Source organism: Symsagittifera roscoffensis, chromosome 2 (assembly GCF_963678635.1).
Source record: "Symsagittifera roscoffensis chromosome 2, txSymRosc1.1, whole genome shotgun sequence".
NCBI lineage: Eukaryota > Metazoa > Xenacoelomorpha > Acoela > Convolutidae > Symsagittifera > Symsagittifera roscoffensis.
In genome coordinates, this window is record NC_087063.1 from 54,167,785 (window position 1) to 54,180,273 (window position 12,489).

General features: G+C 30.9%; 2 protein-coding genes across 5 annotated transcripts in view; one reads left to right on the forward strand and one right to left on the reverse strand.

The window, feature by feature from the left end:
- The window catches only part of LOC134839138 (transcription factor Dp-1-like), a 367,543-nt gene that overhangs the window by 354,202 nt on the left and 852 nt on the right, over positions 1 to 12,489 (reverse strand). The gene's annotated exons all lie outside the window — the stretch shown is intronic.
- LOC134839139 (septin-2-like) overlaps positions 1 to 12,489 on the forward strand; it is a 411,571-nt gene that overhangs the window by 179,284 nt on the left and 219,798 nt on the right. The gene's annotated exons all lie outside the window — the stretch shown is intronic.

A 12,489-nucleotide genomic window follows, 5' to 3' on the forward strand; every position in this document is an offset into this window, starting at 1 on the left:
CAGCTAACCCTCTCTCAGCTCTTTCTTGTTTTTACTCTTTAACTGAGTTTATTGCTCAAAATTATGTTCGCGAAGTAAAACAACAACCTCATGTACTCTGTAGAATGTTCGCCTGATCTAGTAGAAATCCAAGTGCGAGAAACAGTCTCTGGAGTTTTTCTGGCACGAATGGACATCCCAATCCAAGTCTGGCATATGGTGGAAGTGATGCGAAGGGACTTCAACGAACATCATATGACACAAGTACCCATGACAGAGAACCAACTTGAAGAAATGCTAATGATGGAGGGAGTTTCTGATCATCTGGGAATGATCTACTCCGATATTCCTGACTCATGATTTGTGGCTCAACCAGTCGACGACTTCCTTTTTCCGTGGGAGGAAGCAGGATCAGCCGAAAACCCTATCACAATAGATGAAGATGAGGGTTTCTCAGAAACAATGACGCCTCAAAACACTCCTCCCCAACAACCACCAGCAATGGAACCTCGTCCAGCTCTGCGTTCTATAGAGAACCTCCAGAACTCTTCTGCTGCTCGACAGCTCTTTGATTAAAAGTTTTTTGTTAATAACTGTTGTTTGGTATTGACTTCGTTTCCTGTAATTAATTAATTTCTTCAATTTCATTTTATTTATGAGAACAGATGAGAGGCTCAGTGTAAATCATTGAAAAACAGTTAGAACCTAATTTAAAGCTCCGAAATTGCACATTTGTTAAGAAACTCGAACAATTTTTGAACACATATTCGGAAAAGCACCAGAAAACTGTACACAAGTAAAAAGTGACCGAGTGGTTTTTGCATCTTGTACACACTTTTAGCACTTTGTAGAAAAAAAATGAAACACTTTTTGCATTTCTAGGAAAAAATGTGAAACACTTTTCGCATCTTGTTAAAAAAGTGAAACACTTTTCGCATCTTGTCAAATAATAGTGAATCACTTTTCGCATATTGTTAAATAAAGTGAAACACTTTTCGCGTCTTGTCAAAAAAATGATAAACTTTTCGCATTTTGTCGAAAAATATGAAACAATTTTTGCATTTGTACAAAAAAATTGAAACACTTTTTGCATACGCTTGAAAAAATTGAAACACTTTTTCCCATCTTGCTGAAAAATTGAATTATGTTTCGTATTCTGTTGAAAAAAACTGGAACAAATTTTGCAATTTGTCGAAAAAAAAAAATAATTTTTGAGATTTGTAGAAAAAATTGAAACACTTTTAGCATCTTGCCCAATTAAATCATTTTATTTTTTCTCCCACAGTTGATTACTAATCTTTATGAAAGTTTTATTCAAAATTTAACCCTCAGAAAACTCATTTTTGCATATCGGTTGATCAGAAACATTAGAGAACCAAGATATTAACATAGCGAATAGCGATGAAAGTCATCAGTATAAAAGTTTTCTAAGCAATGAGTCAACATGCTTTTTACATTAAAATTTTGCGTTTTTTGCCTTATCATCTAAGAAACAAAGTTAGAAATTTTCATAATTTTCGAAAAAAAAAACAAAAAAAAACGTGCATTTTACCAAAAAAACTTTTCGTTTATTTTTGCATTTTGCAAAACACTTGACAGAATTTTTGGTACACGTAGGAAAAAAATTCAAATTTTTGTGTTAAAAACTGTTCAAGTTAGAAAAAAATTAGTTTTGACAAAATTCTTGTAACAAATATCAATAATCATAAGAAAAACTATTTGAAAAACCCATTCAGAGGGTCTGACATGATTCATTCTTCTACAGAGCTAAGAAGGCGTCTTTTGAATTATTTAGGTTAAAAAAAATAATACCACCTGAAAAAATGACGCCATTACACTTTAACTTTTATAGAACAGTAAAAGTTGTGGAAAATTTCCACCAGAGAAATTGACGTCATTATTCATTAAATTCTAGAATCTTCTAGTTCTTAGAATCTACAGATTAAATCCTTAAATTTTATAAGAAGTCATTACACTTTAACTTCTAGATTTTTCTCAATCTTCTAAATTCTAGAAATAACCACTAAAATTTAACCAATCAGAATTCCAGAACTAATTCTAAGGTGATGAGGTTGATGAAAACAATTTGTGGATTTTAGTTATTTTGCTTGTTTTTTTTTCAATCTAAAAAAGATAATCTGAATCATAAAAGAACGGGCGAGTTACTGCACCAGTTTGAAATTGGGACCGAAATTTTCAAGATTCTGAAATTTAATGAAACCTCCCAAGCTAGTGAGCAAACTATCATGGATCTTTCAAAATGGAGAGAAGTCGAGAGTAAAAGAATTAGAGAATTTAGAAAAGAATTGGCAATGTTTAAGTCAACTTCGAGAAAAAAGTACGGGTTTTCATATGATTCAAAAGAAAAAATTTTGATGAAGTTGTGGATCTGGGACACGGAATAGTTTTCATTTGCTTACAAGTGAACATTTACTACAAATGACTATTTTTGAAAAAATGGTTGAATTTGACATCTTCTACAGAGATCCGAAAAAGTGTTTCAGTCGCGTAAGAGTTTCCCTAAATGATTGGCGAAAAATTGAAACAATTCGTGATACAAGGTACAAGAAAGAAAAATTCAAGTTTCAAAAGGATAACTTAGCTTTGTTTAGAAGAAAACATGGTGTGGCACATGAAGAAGAAAGTGACAAGGAACTCGAAAACAACTCAATTTTCGTCTTTCTACACATTTTTTTACGTTTCGCAATTAATTGTAAATTGGTTTTTCTTTTTATCTGAATAAAGTGTTCCTGAACCAAAGCTTAGTTTTTAAAGATTTATCAGTGTAAATTTTTAAGAGCTTATTTGAAGACAATTGATTATTTTATCACAAAGTTTACATAATCACTATGCACAGAACCATGACAATCAATAAAGCAATCAAAAATCTTGAACAAATGAGTTTTTGAGTTTTGAATTTTTCGAATTCTATCCAGAAACGCTGAACCAAGAGTTTGCGTGGACGCCAGTTTCTGGTTGGAACATGAATAATATCTTTTGAATTTTTTCCGAATTAGTCGTTTCTTTGCAATACTAGGCATCGTTTCGGTTTCTGTTGAACTGCTCGACTAAGCTGATTTAACATTTCTCCGCTTGACGTAAGAAAACTTGAATAGAATCTGTGCTTGAATAAAGTGTAAAGACAGTCAATTTCTTGATATATGTATACATACTTATCCAATTTCTGAATAATTTGGCTAAAAGATATTCCTATTAAAACTAACTGGAACTTACAATTCTCAAAGAACCTAAAGCGTTATGGGTACAGACACAATAATCATGTGCTACTATGTATTATTCGTAAAAATCATTGGAAACGAAAAAAAATAGCGATTTTTTGCAATAATCTGAAAAAAAGCTGGGAAGAGCTTGGCACATAGCATCAGCCATTGGGAAGATTGATTTTTGCTGAGAACTTTGGATTTTTATAGGCGAAGTAACGTCTACGCGATTTCGGTATATCAGATGTCATATAAAACTTTCCATATTTGGTATTACTTCCATATAATGAAATCATGATGATTCATACGTTTTACTTCCATTTTCATTTAACCTCAAAATCAATTCTATCATTTGATCAGTCTGTTCTTCAAAACCGTATTCAACAAAAGACACTAGGCCCAACTATATTGAACTCTCAAAGAATCAAACAAGAATTGGGAGATTTGTTTGGTTCCAAAAATCCTACAATGGGAAATTTTATTTCAATTTTTATAAAATAACAGTTTGGGACAATTTGAAAAGTCCCAACAAGTCTATCTTAGTGAAAAAGAAGGTGAAGCATTATCGGCAATCCGGAAAACTGTTATTCACGATGCTGAAAACCTTGGTTTCGTACGTATATAGGAAGCCAAGTTTGGCAAAGAATCAACTATGGATCAGGAGCTGGCGATCTGTAATAGAGTATATGAAATAGCAACATACAACATGAGGAGGGTGTATGTCACAATCAAGAACTACAATGTTAACAAACCTCCCTACATTCAGATTCGACTGTTCACCGCAAAAGAGATTGAAGCAATGAAACAAATTGCTTATGTCAATTATACTTTGAACGAATTCAAATAACTGTCTCAAATTTTGGGAGACTTCAAGTTTGTTGATAATTGTAAGCTTCAGTAATACTTTGTGATATTTTGTATGTTTTGTTAATTTAAAAAAACATTGTTGGTTCAAAGCTATCATTTGTCACTGAAGTGCACATTTAGTTTTAGAGCTGGGTTATCCAGTGTTTGCTTTTCCAGTGTTTGTTTCTGAAAATACGGAAAAAATTATTTAATTACTGCTTTCATCAAAAATTAAGTAAAATTTGTCTTATTTGAACAAAATTACAAACAAAATGTATAGTTAATTGTAACATTTTTGTTGTTTTTTGAATTTCCTAATTTCAATGTTTTTAGTTGCCTTAATTTGATGTTTTGATTGACTACCTGAATTCACTTAAAAATAATCAGTCTCTGAATAAGGGAAAAACAAATTTCTATGTTGATTACAAATTAATCAAAAATGGTACAACAATTCGAGTTTTTTCAAGTTTCTTTAATAACATCACTAAGAAATATGTTTCTATCAAAAGCGTTTTCAATGTCTCAATTGAACATTTATCAGATTTTAAGGTTGAACTACTACAAAAAGGAGAAAGAGTGGTGGACAGATGACGTTGATGGAGATTGTATTAATTTTAACTTGTATAGAAACACAGAAAGTTCAATAGTTCTGTTAAAAAGATGGAGAGGAGATTTCAGAAAAGAAGAGTACTGCCAGGTTTATCAACAAGGTTTTTATTTAGAAGAGCTAACTCAAAGCGAGTGGTCGATCAGTGAAAAAAAAAGAATGGAAGAGTCTATGAACCAAATGTTGAAGGAAGATCATTTCGATTACTGTTTTGAACTTGATACAAATACAAAATCTAGATTTGTCCGAAGATTTTTTAATCGATTATCCAATATTTAAAAATTTCCGGTTGTTTATATTACAATATTCCAGAAAGAAAACAAAAAATGTATATTTCGGTAATTTCACTTTTCACTGGTTAGAAAAAGAACAAATCGAAAAAACTTTGATTGAAATTTCAAAGTTTGAATTTAGCATCGAAAAACAATATAAACCAGACAAGAAATCGCATTTATCTCACTTTGGTGTCAATTGTATATGTTAGTTATGTTAGAACAATTCAATTAAATTGATTGATGGAGAAGTTTCATAAACATAGTTTGGTTCTGATCTACAAAGTATTTTTAAATCTGTGAAAATTTCATTCTGATTGGTTTTATTACCACAGATACTACCTGTGAAGAAATCCTTGATATCTACAAACGATATCAAAAATATTTAAAAATCCATGAGAAGTAGAACTCAGTTTTGATTGGTTGACTTAAAAGTTATTGAAAACTTCATGACCATTGAAAGTCAATTCTGATTGGCTGATATCAGAAAAGATGAACATTTCCTTATATGAATTGCTCGATTTTGATTGGCTGATAGCAAAACTTTTGAAAAATCTATAGTTAGATTGGATAAATTTTTTTTCAGCTAATCTAAATAGCAAATACATTCTGATTTTTTTTTCACCTTAAAAACAATTGGTTAAGAAATTTGCTTTTTTTATTCAATTTTATTCATTTTTTGAGGCTATTAAACTTTTCTTTTCTGAAAATTGGGGACATTCTAAATCTCGCATTTTTTTTTCTATTTCTTGAGATGGCGTAACTGCATAGAAACGAAAGAATTTCATGTCTTGAATGTGCCAGAGAAAACACCCGCTTACACTCATCAAGACATCGAAAACACTGCTGTGGCGTTTTTAAGTGTTCCAATTGTAACTTTTATACATATATCAGCGAAGAACTTACTAATCATAGCCAGAAGAAGCATTTGAGATTTGTAGAAAAGTTTGAAACACTTTTAGCATCTTGCCGAATTAAATCATTTTATTTTTTTCTCCCACAGTTATTTACTAATCTTTATGAAAGTTTTATTCAAAGTTTAATCCTTCAGAAATCTCATTTTTGCATGTCTGTTGATCAGAAACAATAGTAAATCAAGATATTAACAAAGGGAATAGCGATGAAAGTCATCAATATAAAAGTTTCCAATAAAAGTCAAAGCAATAAGTCAACATGTTGTTACATTAAAATTTTGCGTTTTTTGCCTTATCATCTAAGAAACAAAGTTGGAATTTTACATGATTTTTGAAAAAACCAAGAAAGAACGTGCACTTTACCAAAAAAACTCTTAGATTATTTTTGCATTTTGCAAAACACTTGAGAGAATTTTTGGTACACGTAAAAAAAAATTTACATTTTTTAAATTTACAAAAAAATTACTTAACGATCAAAGATCTGAAAAATGAGAAACTTGTTTAAAATTGCTTGAAAACTTTTAGACCAATCAAATTTCAACAACTGTTATTACAAAAAAAAAACCATTTTCCTGTAAATTTCTGATATTTCTTCTCCGCTTTTTGTTCTTTCAGGGTTATAAAATTTCGATTCGGGAAAAGTTTTCATTCTGACATGTCATTTTTTAATTTTCAGCCATGTTATACATAGACTATAATTTTAGTGTTAGTTCCCGGCTCCTGAATTCATCTCTAAATTAAATAATGTAGAACACTTGTCGCGTCTTGTCAAAAAAATCTGAAACACTTTTCGCTTTTTGTCAAAAAATGAATTCAGGAGCCGGGAATTAACACTAAAAATATAGTCTATGTATAACATGGCTGAAAGTTAAAAAACTGTCATGTCAGAATGAAAAATTTTCCCGAATCGAAATTTTATAACCCTGAAAGAACAAAAAGCGGAGAAGAAATATCAGAAATTTACAGGAAAATGTTTTTTTTTGATTACGTGTTTCAATACCAGTTCTGATTGATCAAACCCACACATTTGAGTTGAAGGTAACCCCTATCTCCTAACTAAAAATCAATTTATTTTCAACTTAACTACCGTCAACTACCTCCTCTCTCAGCTCTAAATACCTTAATTTCAACTTATCTTCCGTCAGCTAACCCTCTCTTAGCTCTTTCTTGTTTTTACTCTTTAACTGAGTTTATTGCTCAAAATTATGTTCGCGAAGTAAAACAACAACCTCATGTACTCTGTAGAATGTTCGCCTGATCTAGTACAAATCCAAGTGCGAGAAACAGTCTCTGGAGTTTTTCTGGCACGAATGGACATCCCAATCCAAGTCTGGCATATGGTGGAAGTGATGCGAAGGGACTTCAACGAACATCATATGACACAAGTACCCATGACAGAGAACCAACTTGAAGAAATGCTAATGATGGAGGGAGTTTCTGATCATGTGGGAATGATCTACTCCGATATTCCTGACTCAAGATTTGTGGCTCAACCAGTCGACGACCTCCTTTTTCCGTGGGAGGAAGCAGGATCAGCCGAAAACCCTATCACAATAGATGAAGATGAGGGTTTCTCAGAAACAATGACGCCTCAAAACACTCCTCCCCAACAACCACCAGCAATGGAACCTCGTCCAGCTCTGCGTTCTATAGAGAACCTCCAGAACTCTTCTGCTGCTCGACAGCTCTTTGATTAAAAGTTTTTTGTTAATAATTGTTGTTTGGTATTGACTTCGTTTTCTGTAATTAATTAATTCCTTCAATTTCATTTTATTTATGAGAACAGATGAGAGGCTCAGTGTAAATCATTGAAAAACAGTTAGAACCTAATTTAAAGCTCCGAAATTGCACATTTGTTAAGAAACTCGAACAATTTTTGAACACATATTCGGAAAAACACCAGAAAACTGTACACAAGTAAAAAGTGACCGAGTGGTTTTTGCATCTTGTACACACTTTTAGCACTTTGTAGAAAAAAAATTAAAAACCCTTTTTTGCATTTCTAGGAAAAAATGTGAAACACTTTTCGCATCTTGTTAAAAAAGTTAAACACTTTTCGCATCTTGTCAAATAATAGTGAAACACTTTTCGCATATTGTTAAATAAAGTGAAACACTTTTCGCGTCTTGTCAAAAAAAATGATAAACTTTTCGCATTTTGTCAAAAAATATGAAACAATTTTTGCATTTGTACAAAAAAATTGAAACACTTTTTGCATACGCTTGAAAAAATTGAAACACTTTTTCCCATCTTGCTGAAAAATTCAATTATGTTTCGTATTCTGTTGAAAAAAACTGGAACAAATTTTGCAATTTGTCGAAAAAAAAGAAACACTTTTAGCATCTTGCCGAATTAAATCATTTTATTTTTTCTCCCACAGTTAATTACTAATCTTTATGAAAGTTTTATTCAAAATTTAACCCTCAGAAACTCATTTTTGCATATCGGTTGATCAGAAACATTAGAAAACCAAGATATTAACATAGGGAATAGCGATGAAAGTCATCAGTATAAAAGTTTTCTAAGCAACAAGTCAACATGCTTTTTACATTGAAATTTTGCGTTTTTTGCCTTATCATCTAAGAAACAAAGTTAGAAATTTTCATAATTTTTGAAAAAAACAATAAAAACGTGCATTTTACCAAAAAAACTCTTCAATTATTTTTGCATTTTGCAAAAAACTTGACAGAATTTTTGGTACACGTAGGAAAAAAATTCAAATTTTTGTGTTAAAAACTGTTCAAGCTAGAAAAAAATTAGTTTTGACAAAATTCTTGTAACAAATATCAATAATCATAAGAAAAACTATTTGAAAAAGCCATTCAGAGGGTCTGACATGATTCATTCTTCTACAGAGCTAAGAAGGCGTCTTTTGAATTATTTAGGTTAAAAAAATAATACCACCTGAAAAAATGACGCCATTACACTTTAACTTTTATAGAACAGTAAAAGTTGTGGAAAGATTCCACCAGAGAAATTGACGTCATTATTCATTAAATTCTGGAATCTTCTAAATCTTAGAATCTACAGATTAAATCCTTAAATTTTATAAGAAGTCATTACACTTTAACTTCTAGATTTTTCTCAATCTTCTAAATTCTAGAAATAACCACTGAAATTTAACCAATCAGAATTCCAGAACTAATTCTAAGGTGATGAGGTTGATGAAAACAATTTGTGGATTTTAGTTATTTTGCTAGTTTTTTCTCAATTTAAAAAAGATACTCTGAATCATAAGAGAACGGGCGAGTTACTGCACCAGTTTGAAATTGGGACCAAAATTTTCAAGATTCTGAAATTTAATGAAACCTCCCAAGCTAGTGAGCAAACCATCATGGATCTTTCAAAATGGAGAGAAATCGAGAGTAAAAGAATTAGAGAATTTAGAAAAGAATTGGCAATGCTTAAGTCAACTTCGAGAAAAAAGTACGGGTTTTCATATGATTCAAAAGAAAAAATTTTGATGAAGTTGTGGATCTGGGACACGGAATAGTTTTCATTTGCTTACAAGTGAACATTTACTACAAATGACTATTTTTGAAAAAATGGTTGAATTTGACATCTTCTACAGAGATCCGAAAAAGTGTTTCAGTCGCGTAAGAGTTTCCCTAAATGATTGGCGAAAAATTGAAACAATTCGTGATACAAGGTACAAGAAAGAAAAATTGAAGTTTCAACAGGATAACTTAGCTTTGTTTAGAAGAAAACATGGTGTGGCACATGAAGAAAAAAGTGACAAGGAACTCGAAAATTACTCAATTTTTGTCTTTCTACACATTTTTTTACGTTTCCCAATTAATTGTAAATTGGTTTTTCTTTTTATCTGAATAAAGTGTTCATGAACCAAATCTTAGTTTTTAAAGATTTATCAGTGTAAATTTTTAAGAGCTTATTTGAAGACAATTGATTATTTTATCACAAAGTTTACATAATCACTATGCACAGAACCATGACAATTAATAAAGCAATCAAAAATCTTGAACAAATGAGTTTTTGAGTTTTGAATTTTTTGAATTCTATCCAGAATAGCTGAACCAAGAGTTTGTGTGGACGCCAGTTTCTGGTTGGAACATAAATAATATCTTTTGAATTTTTTCCGAATTAGTCGTTTCTTTGCAATACTAGGCATCGTTTCGGTTTCTGTTGAACTGCTCGACTAAGCTGATTGAACATTTTTCCGCTTGACGTAAGAAAACTTGAATAGAATCTGTGCTTGAATAAAGTGTAAAGACAGTCAATTTCTTGATATATGTATACATACTTATCCAATCTCTGAATAATTTGGCTAAGAGATATTCCTATTAAAACTAACTGGAACTTACAATTCTCAAAGAACCTAAAGCGTTATGGGTACAGACACAATAATCATGTGCTACTATGTATTATTCGTAAAAATCATTGGAAACGAAAAAATACTGATTTTTTGCAATAATCTGAAAAAAGCTGGGAAGAGCTTGGCACATAGCATTAGCCATTGGGAAGATTGATTTTTGCTGACAACTTTGGATTTTTATAGGCGAAGTAACGTCTACGCGATTTCGGTATATCAGATGTCATATAAAACATTCCATATTTGGTATTACTTCCATATAATTAAATCATGATGATTCATACGTTTTACTTCCATTTCATTTAACCTCAAAATCAATTCTATCATTTGATCAGTCTGTTCTTCAAAAACGTATTCAAGAAAAGACACTAGGCCCAACTATATTGAACTCTCAAAGAATCAAACAAGAATTGGGAGATTTGTTTGGTTCCAAAAATCCTACAATGGGAAATTTTATTTCAACTTTTATAAAATAACAGTTTGGGACAATTTGAAAAGTCCCAACAAGTCTATCTTAGTGAAAAAGAAGGTGAAGCATTATCGGCAATCCGGAAAACTGTTCTTCACGATGCTGAAAGCCTTGGACTCGTACGTATATAGGAAGCCAAGTTGGCAAAGAATCAACTATGGATCAGGAGCTGGCGATCTGTAATAGAGTATATGAAATAGCAACATACAACATGAGGAGGGTGTATGTCACAATCAAAAACTACAATGTTAACAAACCTCCCTACATTCAGATTCGACTGTTCACCGCAAAAGAGATTGAAGCAATGAAACAAGTTGCTTATGTCAATTATACTTTGAACGAATTCAAATAACAGTCCCAAATTTTGGGAGACTTCAAGTTTGTTGATAATTGTAAGCTTCAGTAATGCTTTGTGATATTTTGTATGTTTGTTAATTTAAAAAAACATTGTTGATTCAAAGCTATCATTTGTCACTGAAGTGCACATTTAGTTTTAGAGCTGGGATATCCAGTGTTTGCTTTTCCAGTGTTTGTTTCTGAAATTACGGAAAAAATTATTTAATTACTGCTTTCATCAAAAATTAAGTAAAATTTGTCTTATTTGAACAAAATTACAAACAAAATGTATAGTTAATAGTAACATTTTTGTTGTTTTTTGAATTTCTTAATTTCAATGTTTTTTTAGTTGCCTTAATTTGATGTTTTGATTGACTACCTGAATTCACTTAAAAATAATCAGAGTCTGAATAAGGGAAAAACAAATTTCTATGTTGATTACAAATTAATCAAAAATGGTACAACAATTCGAGTTTTTTCAAGTTTCTTTATTAACATCAGTAAAAAATATGTTTCTATCAAAAGCGTTTTCAATGTCTCAATTGAACATTTATCAGATTTTAAGGTTGAACTACTACAAAAAAGAGAAAGAGTGGTGGACAGATGACGTTGATGGAGATTGTATTAGTTTTAACTTGTATAGAAACACAGAAAGTTAAATAGTTCTGTTAAAAAGATGGAGAGGAGATTTCAGAAAAGAAGAGTACTGCCAGGTTTATCAACAAGGTTTTTATTTAGAAGAGCTAACTCAAATCGAGTGGTCGATCAGTGAAAAAAAAAAGAATGGAAGAGTCTATGAACCAAATATTGAAGGAACATCATTTCGATTACTGTTTTGAATTTGATACAAATACAAAATCTAGATTTGTCCGAAAATTTTTTAATCGATTATCCAATATTTAAAAATTTCCGGTTGTTTATATTACAATATTCCAGAAAGAAAACAAAAAATGTATATTTCGGTAATTTCAATTTTCACTGGTTAGAAAAAGAACAAATCGAAAAAACTTTGATTGAAATTTCAAAGTTTGAATTTAGCATCGAAAAACAATATAAACCAGACAAGAAATCTCATTTATCTCACTTTGGTGTCAATTGTATATGTTAGTTATGTTAGAACAATTCAATTAAATTGATTGATGGAGAAGTTTCATAAACATAGTTTGGTTCTGATCTACAAAGTATTTTTAAATCTGTGAAAATTTCATTCTGTTTGGTTTCATTACCACAGATACTACCTGTGAAGAAATCCTTGATATCTACAAACGATATCAAAATTATTTAAAAATCCATGAGAAGTAGAACTCAGTTTTGATTGGTTGACTTAAAAATTATTGAAAACTTCATGACCATTGAAAGTCAATTCTGATTGGCTGATATCAGAAAAGATGAATATTTCCTTAAATGAATTGCTCGATTCTGATTGGCTGATAGCAAAACTTTTGAAAATTCCATAGTTAGATTGGATAAATTTTTTTTCAGCTAATCTAAATAGCAAATCCATTCTGATTTTTT